The sequence below is a fragment of the Olea europaea genome, unplaced genomic scaffold (genome assembly GCF_002742605.1).
Source record: "Olea europaea var. sylvestris unplaced genomic scaffold, O_europaea_v1 scaffold978, whole genome shotgun sequence".
NCBI classification, from domain to species: domain Eukaryota; kingdom Viridiplantae; phylum Streptophyta; class Magnoliopsida; order Lamiales; family Oleaceae; genus Olea; species Olea europaea.
In genome coordinates this window covers 97,288-109,978 of record NW_019268287.1, presented here as the reverse complement: position 1 = coordinate 109,978, position 12,691 = coordinate 97,288, and positions in this window count along the sequence as shown.

The following is a 12,691-nucleotide window of genomic DNA, read 5'->3' as shown; positions in this document are numbered from 1 at the left end:
TTTATTTATTTATTTATTTATTTATTTTATTTTTTGCCTTTTCAAATATATTATAAGAACCCAGCATCGAACACACGAAAGCGTGTTTGTCCAAACAAGTACACGTAGCTGTAGAAGGCTCAAAAAAGCAAACTCATCATGTCGCTGATCTTCCAAATAATCTGCAACTGTGTTTTCATCCCAATTTTGCTTCCTACTCTTGAAATTGAAAATAAATCAATGTAATATTTTAGGTGAATAGTTAATTTTTTGTTGACAGCAAAAATAAATTATATTAACTCAATTCAACACAAATATCGTGAAAATAAGTATCGCAAACGACATAGTTAAATGGGGTAAACACATCGAAAGAAGCATGCTTCTCGATCAAGTTATTCCTGATCAAGTAACACACTAAAGTCTGAATTCTGAAATTCTGTAATTTTAAAATGCTGGTTATACGCACGCAGAGCTAAAATTTTGTAATTCTAAATTACAGAATTAAATAACCTTACTCACGTATCGGTGAGTTAATTATATTTTTCATATGGGCTAAATTTAATATTGATCATTTAGCATATGAAATAATTCATATTCAGACTTGTCGTCACATTAAAATTTAAAAGTTGAAGTGATAAATGTCACCCACTTATTCCCACAAATGATTTATTTTGCTTACATGTACTTTCAAACTTTATTGTAAGTTATTTTGGGCGAATATTTAAGTATTTTTTTAGTTGATAAAAATATATCGATATTATATTCATTTTGTAGCTCGTATTGATTAACAAAAATTGGCTCAAGAAGAAATAATTTTTGACTAGTTTTATCTAAATTATTTTAATAGAAAGAAAAGTATCTTAAATAATAATAAAGGAAACCTCCCATTCATTAGAATAAAAAAATAAAAAAACACAAATCAATCATTATAAATTAATAAAAGAAAACTCATGTCAAGTACTACTTTTTGGAATTTGAAATGACAATTGTAATTTAATAATATAAAACGTAAATCATTCATTTAGACAATATAAACAATTAATTGTTCTTTTTGAATTCCACACCCTAACTGATTGATTGAAGTAAAGAATATAATAATTGTCCAATTGAGTTTTTAAGCGTAACTCCTGTATGTTTTGGAATTTGATCGACGTTTTAGTTGATTGGTAGTCATACAAGTGGATATTGTGTGTGTATATATGAAGTATTTTTGTTTCTCTTTACCGTGTAAAAAGTGATTCCACACGTTAACGAACACTCTTGTTGAAAAGAATTATTATTCATTTCACTAAACACACTCAGAATTCCACAAATTGGTTTTCATCATCTTACAAACTTTCTGCCCATTTTTTAATTAACGTGTCAAGGAATATTGTTGAGCTATCAATATGTTGTATGATACTCACAAAATCATATTATAGCTTTAAAAATTTTAAAGTATTAAAATTGGGTTGAACGTGTATTTGGAAAAATTATTGTACACCAGCAAAAAAAAAAAAAACCGTGAAGTGGTAGATTGTTGTCAATATTTTATTTACAATCATAAAATTTTATAATTTCTTAGTCACCATTCAAATAAGAATTATGTCATTTAACACTCGTCAATGAACTACCATTCGACGAATCCAAGGTATGGAATAAAATATTATGTTCAATTTTATTTTTCGAGCATGTTATACAAATCATTTAAACTTGAATTTATGAATTGCTTGCAACGTTTAGAATGAAATACGTTATGCATGTTTTTATTTGATGTAAAATGCATAAATGTATGATGATTAGTTATTATATTAAAGAACAAAAGAATAATGTATAATTTGACTGACAAAGATAAAGCATAATTGATCCTTTATGTGACAGACATGATAAAACTTATCAAACCTCTAGAACGACCACAACTTATAGAGCAATATTGAACCATGGGTCCATCATCTGGTCTTATGAGAATTACGTGACTGACCCGACTCGTTCGCTTGTCAAACATGTGCAAGATATTTATGAAAGATGAATGGCAGCTGCAGATGTAGGATCAGAGATCATGCATATCGAGGCTGTGAATAACCTCATATACTTACTTTCACCTCAATGGGGAGACATGGGAGTTATGGTTAGTGATGAGATGTTAGAAAGTAACCCTCCAGAACATCCAAGCACCATTGAGTGTGGTATATACTGTTAGAACCTTCTAGATAGGTGGGGTGAGAGCTTAGAAGAAGATCCCAAATGGGAGCATGGTGATGACCTTAGGTTGGAGTTAGACAATGATCATGAGCATGAAGCTGAGCCACTGATTGAGATGGACATAGATTCCGGGCCTTAGGTAAAAGACTCCTCCGAAGATGAAACTCCACTAAAAAAGATTTGCAGGATCATAGGGATTAGAAACTCAGACTCCATTTCCTTAGTAACATGATATCTTTCCCTTTATTTATTAGAAGTCAAAAAAAAAAATTTGTCAAACTATTGTAGGTTGGAGTTAGACAATGATCATGAGCATGAAGCTGAGCCACTGATTGAGATGGACATAGATTCCGGGCCTTAGGTAAAAGACTCCTCCGAAGATGAAACTCCACTAAAAAAGATTTGCAGGATCATAGGGATTAGAAACTCAGACTCCATTTCCTTAGTAACATGATATCTTTCCCTTTATTTATTAGAAGTCAAAAAAAAAAATTTGTCAAACTATTGTATATCTTGATTTCAATGAGTACTATTAATAAAAAAAAGTTAATTCCTTTAAACATATTGAGCTACTTTGTTGTCCAACATTTTCAAGACAAAATTTATTTTGTTAATTTAAAGGAAATGGTGAGACAACAAGACCAAGCGGCTATGTTTAGGGATCTGGTGAGGCAGTGCATGACCTTGGTAAAAATCAAGCACTCGCACTAGCACCTCCTTAGAATGGATACAGGTTCAATTGTAGAGCAGTTTCGCCATTTTAAACCTCCTCATTTCGATGACAAAGCAGACCAATTGGCAAACAAAGAGTGGTTAAGAGGGCTAAAAAAATCTACGAACCTATGGCATGTACTGACGCACAGAAGGTATCATGTACTGAATTTATGCTGGTGAGAATCTGCTTCGCGCACCAGAACAGAAGCACAACAACATACTATGACTTGGACACACTTCATAGAAGAAGTGATGACCAAGTACTTTCCCCGCTCTTTGAGGGATTGGAGATAGGAAAAATTCTTACAGCTGAAACAGGGAAATATGTCGCTTGATGAGTATGAAAGAAAGTTTGAACAACTTTCTAAGTATTCTACACATTTTATGGACATCGAGCCAAAGAAAGCTAGGAGTTTCGAACTAGGGCTGCGTCCAGAGATTGGAACAATCGTGGCATCTCACGATACGACTATCTATAGTGAAGTGTTTCAGCGAGCTCAATCAATTTTTTATCACCTAGAAATAGATAGGATGACTGATAAAAGTAATGAATCATATGGGAAATGAAAGTGGAATGGATTGAATAAAAGGAAATGATCTGGATAATTTAAGAACGCCAATAAGGATCGGGATCAGGATCAAACAAACCAAATAAAATTACTTCACGATGCACTAAATGCAACAAGGCCCATGAATAAGAGTGCTTGTTTGGAAAAAAATGTGTGCTATCGATGCAATGACTGATAAAAGTAATGAATCATATGGGAAATGAAAGTGGAATGGATTGAATAAAAGGAAATGATCTGGATAATTTAAGAACACCAATAAGGATCGGGATCAGGATCAAACAAACCAAATAAAATTACTTCACGATGCACTAAATGCAACAAGGCCCATGAATAAGAGTGCTTGTTTGGAAAAAAATGTGTGCTATCGATGCGGTCATAAAGGTAATTTTGCCCCGAAGTGCAAGGTATACCCACCCAAGAAAGCTTATGAGCAAGGCCAAAAAGTAAAAGCTAAAGTCTTTGCTTTAACTCGAGAAGAGGTAACATCGGATTTTAATGTAATGGCAAGTATTTTATCAATATATGAACTACCTGCATATGTTCTTATAAACTCCAGAGCTACTTATTCATTTATCTCTATCACATTTATTACTAAATCATGTAATGTATGTGAAAAATCCTATAGTGTTATAGAAATTTCCATCCCATCCGATAGAATTTTGAACACCAATCAGATTGCTATGGTGGTAAAATTAGAAATGGAAGGAAAAGAGTTTGTAGCTGATCTACACCTCCTAGACATGAAAGACTAACGTTATTCTAGAAATGGATTGGTTGGAGAGCAATCATGCAACCATTCGATGTTCGAAAATTAAGTAATTTTTTGAAAGCCTAAGGAGGAAGAGTTTCGATTTTTTGTTGTACGAGTTAAGTCTTTACCTCGTCTCATGCCAACCATGAAGGCGAAAAAGATGTTAAAGAAAAGATCTTGCCAAAGATTTCTAGTGAGTATATATGGAACTCAACAATCGGAACTCACTATTGGTAATGTACCGATTGTTTGAGATTTCATTGATGTATTCTCTGATAATTTACCTGGCACACCACTTGATAGGTAATTAAAGTTTATAATTGACCTCATCTGTGGAGAAACTCCAGTGCCTAAAGCTCCATACAAGATGGTGCCAAAAGAACTACGAGAATTAAAGATACAATTGCGTTTGACCAAGTACATCTCCTTGGGGTGCACCGATTTTTTTTATGAAGAAAAAAGATAGATTAATGAGGTTATGCATTGATTATAGAAAACTGAACTGGTTGACTATCAAAAACAAAAATCTACTTCCTCATATTGAAGACCTCTTTAATCAGTTGAAGGATGCAACTGTATTTTTCAAGATTGATTTGAGGTCAAGCTATAATCAGTTGAAGGTGAAAGCTGATGACATTTCAAAGACAGCATTTAGAACTCGCTATGGTTATTACGAATTAACGATAATGCCTTTGGTTTAACAAATGCTCCTGCAGTATTTATGGATTGATGAATAGAGCATTTCATCAGTATTTAGATCAATTCGTCATTATCTTCATCGATGACATTTTGGTATATTCAATGAATAAGGATCAACATGAAGAACAACTCAAGATAGTTTTGAAGACATTACGAAGGAAGAAGTATGCCAAATTCACGAAATGTGAATTTTGGCTTGATCGTATAGTTTTCTTTGGTCATGTGGTTAAGCACAAGGGATTTGAGTAGACCCTAGTAAAGTTGAAGCGATAAGAAACTTGTCCAGACCAACGAATATAGGCGAATTTCATAGTTTCTTAGGACTAATCGGTTATTATCGGTGATTCATTGAGGGATTATCCAGAATAGCTAGATCGATGACCCAACTAACCAGGAAGGGCATAAAATTTTAGTGGATTGAGAAGTGTGAAGAGAGCTTTTAAGAACTGATACAGAAATTGGTTACAGCTCCAGTTTTAGCTATACCTGAAAGTTCAGATGGATTTGTTATATACAATGATGCATCCAAACGGGGTTTGGGATGTGTATTGATGTAGGTTGGGAAGGTGATCGCATACGCCTCTAAATAATTAAAGCAATATGATCAAAACTACACTTTACATTATCTAGAGTTGGCAGCAGTAGTATGCACTCTAAAGATATGACGTCACTACCTTTAATGGGAATAGTGCAATATTTATACAGATCATAAGAGTTTGAAATACTTTTTCCCTCAAAATGATTTGAATATGAGGCAGAAGATGTGGCTGGAGTTAGGTAAAGATTATGACTGCACTTTTGATTACCATCTGGATAAAGCTAATGTAGTTGCGGATGCTCTTGGTAGGAAGATGGTGGGACAACTACCAGTTTTACCCATAACTCAAGTGCAGTTGACAAAGGAGTTTAATAAATTGAAGTTGGAAGTTGTCATTCCAACAACTCAAATTACTACAAAGATTGCAGCATTAAATATTCAACCTACTCTTAGGGATCGAATCAAAGATGCTCAGGGCAATGACAATAGAAATTGGTGCAAGTAAAAGAAAAGCTTTTCATAATAGTAGATGGCAATACTTTAATGTTCGAGGGAATATTATGTGTACCAAAGGATAAAGGGATAAGAAAAGAAATATTAGAAGAAGCTCACTATACCCCGTATGCTGTACATCCCAATAGTACTAAAATGTATTGAGACCTTCGCAAGACATTTTGGTGAAAGAATATGAAAATGAGGATTGATCTCTTTGTTGAGAAGTGTATTGTATGTCAGCAAGTTAAAGTAGAATATCAAAGACCATCGAGACCATTTAATTCATTGGAAATTTTAGAGTCAAAATGGGAGCAAATACCTATGGATTTTTTGGTGGGTTTTCCAAAGTCAACGAAAGGACACAATGCCATCTGGGTAATTGTGGACAGGTTCACAAAATCAGGTCATTTTCTTCTAGTAAGAATGAACTACAGTATGGATCAATTTTCTTAATTATACGTTAAGGAAATTGTCAGGCTGTATAGAGTTCCAGCATCCATTGTCTCAGGTCGAGACCCAAGGTTTACTTTTAAATTTTAGAAGAGCATGCAAAAAGCTAAATTTCAGCATTACTTATCATTCTCAATCTGATGGGCAGTCTTAAAAGACTATTCAGATTTTGGAATATATGCTCTGAGCATGTGTCTTGGATTTGAGAGGTAATTGGGAATCATACATATCATTAGTGGAGTTCGCATACAATAATAGCTTTCGACTACTGTTGGTATGGCTCCTTATAAAACTCTCTGTTATAGAAGATATAGATCACCAATTCATTGGGATAAAGTCGGAGAAAAACGAATTTTGGGCCCAGAGATTATCGAAGGACAGTACAAGCAATTGATAAAATTAGGGACAGAATAGAGTCTGCTCAAGATAGGAAGAAAAGCTATGCAGATCAACGGAGGAAATCGATAGAATTTGAAGTCGATGAGAAAGTGTTTTCAAAAATAACACCAATGAAATGGGTTCTTAGATTTGGCAAGAAGGGAAAGTTGAGACCTCGATTTATAAGTCTTTTCAAAATTTTAGACAAAATTGGGAATGTAGCATACTGTCTAGTATTGCCACCTATACTATCAGCAGTACATAATGTATTCCACGTATCATGCTTGGAAAGTTCGTGCAGGATCCCGGACATGTGATAAGCTATAAATCATTGGAAGAACAAAAGGATCTAATGTATGAAGGGCTCCTTTAGAGATTATCGAAAGGAAAATACATGCATTGAAAAATAAAAATAAATGCCTTGGTTATGATCTAATGGAAAAATCATGAAGTCGAAGGGCTGCTTGGGAGAAAGAAAAAGAATTAAAATCTAAGTATCCAGAGCTTTTCGGCTAAATAAGGTAATTTCGGGGATGAAATTATCATGCTTGGAAAGTTCGTGCAGGATCCCGGACATGTGATAAGCTATAAATCATTGGAAGAACAAAAGGATCTAATGTATGAAGAGGCTCCTTTAGAGATTATCGAAAGGAAAATACATGCATTGAAAAATAAAAAAAAATGCCTTGGTTATGATCTAATGGAAAAATCATGAAGTCGAAGGGCTGCTTGGGAGAAAGAAAAAGAATTAAAATCTAAGTATCCAGAGCTTTTCGGCTAAATAAGGTAATTTCGGGGATGAAATTATTTTTTAAGGAGAGAGGAATGTAACACCCCGAATTTTTATTATATTTTTTATATAGGCTAAATTTAATATTATCACATTTAGCATATGAAATAGTTCATGTATAGACTTGTCGTCACTTTAAAATCCAAAAGTTGAAGTGATAAATGCGACCCACTTATACGCATAAATGATTTATTTGGCTAACGTGACTTTTAGAATTTATCGTAAGTTATTTGGGTCGAATATTTTAGTATTTTTTGGTTAATAAAAATATATTGATATTATACTCATTTTGGAACTCGTATTAAATAACATAAATTGGCTCAAGAAGAGATAACTTTGAACTAGTTTTATCTAAATTATTTTGATAGAAAGAAAAGTATTTTAAAAATAATAATTATTATCATATGTGTATAAAATCAAAGGAAACATCCCATTCATTGGAAATCAAATGAAACGTCCCATTCATTGGAATAAAAAAAGAAATACAAATCAATCAATATAAATTAATAAAAGAAAAATCATGTCAGGTACTACTTCTTCGAATTTGAAATAACAATTGTAATTTAATAAATATAAACCCTAAATCATTCATTTAGGCGATAAACAATTAATTGTTCTTTTCGAATTCCACACGTAATTGACTGATTGATGGGGTACTTTTCAGTTAGGCCTAGTCAAAAGGCGACTTTTCCTCTTTGATCTAAAGAAATGGGCAATTCACCATAAAGCCCTTTCAATGAGCAAAAGACAAATATCTATATTGTTACACAATAACAAAACTATTGACTAGCTTAAAATACAATAATACCCTTTTAAGTTTTAAAATTTCCACATGCTCCCCACTTTAAATTTCAAACGAATTATATTCTTTATCTGTTTACTCCAACACAAATAAAAATTATTTCATTTTTATCTGCTTGAACATTGAACTTTCATAGATTTATCAAATACTCAATAAGAAAATATTATTTGTAGAGGTCATAAAAATTTGTATGTATTTTTATGTATTTCTACTTTCTTATTCGTTAAACTAGAGCATTGTTTGAATTTTAAATCTTATTTCAACATAGAAGAAAAAATTTTACAATCTCATATGGATCTATAATATTTTTAAGCAAAAAAAAAAATTCATCTGCATGTATTAATTATCAGACAAAATTAGAAAAACTTGTATGAAAGAATCTCAGTCGAGGTTGTGTTTGGACCGGATGTAAACAACCGGCCCTAACAACAGTGGCGTCAGGGCCGACTGTTTCGGTAAAATGGACCGACGGCCCAGCCGTCGGTTTCCAGTCGGCCCAACAATTTTCCTCTCTTTTCCGTGTGATTATAATTTCTTAACCAATTATGTTTTCCTTATATATAGATATGGGTTTGGCTGCAATTCCGATTTGCTACTTTGGTAAATTTGAAATGAACGAAATTGAACAATGGGTATGGAAATGGAAGAGCAAAGGACGTGGTGCTACTGTAGATGTTATAAGATCGAGTTCATCGTATGCAAAAATGTACCATGAATTATAGAACATGCTCGGCGTCGATCCTTCTCGGTACGACATGGAATTGGAATTTCTGTTCAGAGAGCATGCATCCAATTCAATTTCACCCGTAATGGTTACTTCTGAAACTGAAATGAAGGTTTTAATTGAATTGAACCAAAATCTCTCGATTCCTGTTCGCGCCACTTTAGCAGAGAAGAATAACCCCAGTGAACATTAATATTTTGATGGAGAGGATCATAATGTGAATGATTTTTGGGACATGGTGGAGATTATTCGTAAGGATGGTATGGCTATTCCTGAGACAATTGTTCCTCACCATGACTTCATTGTTACGCACAGAATTCCATCGACAGTTGGAATCAATAAAAATGAAAATGAATTTACAAATGAAGATTTGGTTGCGTTATCCCATCGGAAACATAAGTTGGGTAGAGCTCACAAGTTGGAACGAGCACACGGTCCTTTAATTGTTCACGTGTAGTTCCAGATGATGAAAATTTGTATGTCGAGCAACTGTTCAAAACAGAAAAAAATTTGCAGGAAACTATTCACCGGATTGCTTTGAAACACAACTTTGAGTTTAAAATGAAAAAAATCAAACAAGTAGACATACACAATTATCTGCCTTGACGACTGTTGCCATTGGCGCAAGTGAGCTACGAAGATGAACAAGAATGAGTTCCTTGTTGTTCGTAAGTATGCACGGGAACATACCTACGAAGTTAGTATTTGTCAAGATGATCACAGACAGGCCAGATCATGATTCATTGGTCGACAAATAATGCACAAGTTTCAGGATCCATGAACGACGTTCGTAGAGAGTATGAAATGATCATGAGCTATCAGAAGGCCTAAAAGGCCAAGGAATGCGAATTGCAGGACTTATTAAGTTCGATTGAGGATAGTTACACTAAATTAGCTAGGTATTGCCATAACTTAGGGAGAACTAATCCTGAATCAACGTTTTTTATTGAGACGGATGACGAGAATCGTTTCAAGTATTTATTCATGGCCCTTGGAAAATGCATTCGAGGATTTGGAAATGCGATGCGACCCCTAATTCTAGTCGACGGTACTGCCCTTAAGACTAGATAGGAGGGCAAGTTGATTATTTCAACATGTCAAGATGCCAACATCCGAATTTATTCTCCTGCATTCGACGTAGTCGATTTAGGGAGAACTAATCCTGAATCAACGTTTTTTATTGAGACGGATGACGAGAATCGTTTCAAGTATTTATTCATGGCCCTTGGACAATGCATTCGAGGATTTGGAAATGCGATGCGACCCCTAATTCTAGTCGACGGTACTGCCCTTAAGACTAGATAGGAGGGCAAGTTGATTATTTCAACATGTCAAGATGCCAACATCCAAATTTATTCTCTTGCATTCGACGTAGTCGACGGAGAGAATGATCTAGTGATACAATGTTCTTCACGAAGTTAAGGAAAGTAATAGGGTGCGTCGAGAACCTTGCATTCGTAACTGACCAAAGACCATCAATAATAAATGGTATCGTCGAAGTCTTTCCTGAGGCACATCATGATTATTGTATGTATCATATACAACGCAACCTGAAGACTAGGTATTAAGGCAGTGACGTCGTTGCATTGTTTAGAAGAGCTGCAGAGGCTTACAATTTTGAAGAGTTTGATAAATTCATAGTGGAAATAGAAACTAAATCACATGCTGCGTGGGAGTATCTAACAGAGAAAGGTATCGAATATTGGGCACGATTACATTTTTCAAGACGTCAATATAACATGATGATGTTGAACAATGCAGAGTCGCTCAATGCATTATTCAAGAAATATCGAGAGTTACCAATTCTCGCAATGATTAAGCACATTCGTAACAAGTTACAACAGTGATTTCACGATCGGCGTGAGGAATCATAGAGTTACACAAGTGTGCTAACTCCAGTTCAGGAAAATAAACTCTTCAAGACTCTGTAAGTAGGGAGAAAGGTATGTGTGGAACCATTGGACCGGTTTCGCTTCTCCATATGTAATATTGGATACATTATAGACTTAAATGATAACACGTGCACACGCAAAAAGTTTCAATCGAAGAGTTTTCCTTGTACGCATGCAATGACAATGGCTATGCATAGAGGATTTTTGACACACACCTTATGCAGTAATTATTACATGATCGTATATTAGAAAGCATCGTATCTCAAAACGATATTTACTGTACCTAATGAAGCCGAGTGGGAATTTCCTGACCATATTTTCCCACTAAATAATGTGCTACCACCTGAAGTCAGACCACGTACTCCTGAACTTAAACGTACATCAAGAATACCATTTATTAGAGAATTTTCCCAATCTCATAAGTACAGTAGGTGCAGCGAAACAGGACATACTCGCTAATTTTGCACAAGTCAGATTCCGTTACATAACAATTCAATGGGAAATACATGAAATGACCTAAATAAAGAGGCTATTTTTCCATTTTAGCCTTTGACCAATTTAACTAATAGAAAATACCTAAAATACCCTATTATATTTCATACAAATCACTACAATATAAAAACCTTCCATTCTAGTCCTCAAAATTAATCATTACTTGAATTTAGATAGATTTATTGCTTACATAAATTTATTTGATTTTTGTTCGCTCAAAGTAGCACCCCCTAATTGGTATCAGAGCCATAGAGATCATGGAAATTAAAATAAGAAAAATAGATAATTATTATAAATTAGAAGAAGAAAGAGGAAGTTATATATTTTAGAACCTATTCCTAGTAAATTAAAAATAATGACATTAATAATAATCAAAGAGTTACCTAAAGAAATAAAAGAACAAATATTATATATATATTATTAAGGAATATAAAGGTGAAGAACTTAATTTATATTATAAAGAAAAGTATGAGTGTAAATAATAATGCAGATTTAAAATTGAATAGATTACTTGCAAATATTAATAAAATACAAGAAAAAATAAAAAAATATAATATTAATACCAGATGGAATAAAAATAACAAAAGAAAAACATTTAATAAAATTAAAATGTGAAAAATTAATACTACAAAGTAAATAATTTAAGATAGTAAAAAGAAGAATTAGTAAATATAGATATAGCTAAAGAAAGATTTGGGAAAATAATAGATGGAAAAGAAGATAAAAGATGTAAATTAACTTATATGTTAGAAAGATGATGAGAAAAGTTTAATATATCAATAAGTGAATATATGGAAGAATTAAAATCATTAATAAAAATATTGATAAATGATTTTCAAAATTTAAGAAATGAAGTAAAAGAAACAAGAAATGATATAAATATATTAAAAATTAAAATTAGAGAATTAAAAGAATACAATAAAAATAAATAAAATAAAATAGATAAAAAAATTATAGAAAAAGAAATTACTCGAATAGAAAAGAAACATATTGAAAAAGAAAATAGTGATAGAAACTAGAAATATGGACGATGAATTTAGGAAAAAAAAAATATTATCTAAAATATTAAAAGAAGAAGAATCCAGAGAAAAATGTTAGGAAAATTAAAAATAGAAGAGAATCAAGAAAAGAAAGATGAATGAAGAATTAGATTGACTTATAGAAAATTTTGATCAATTAAGTTTAGATAATATAAGTGAATACCAAGTTTTAATGAATATTGGAGGATAACCAAATC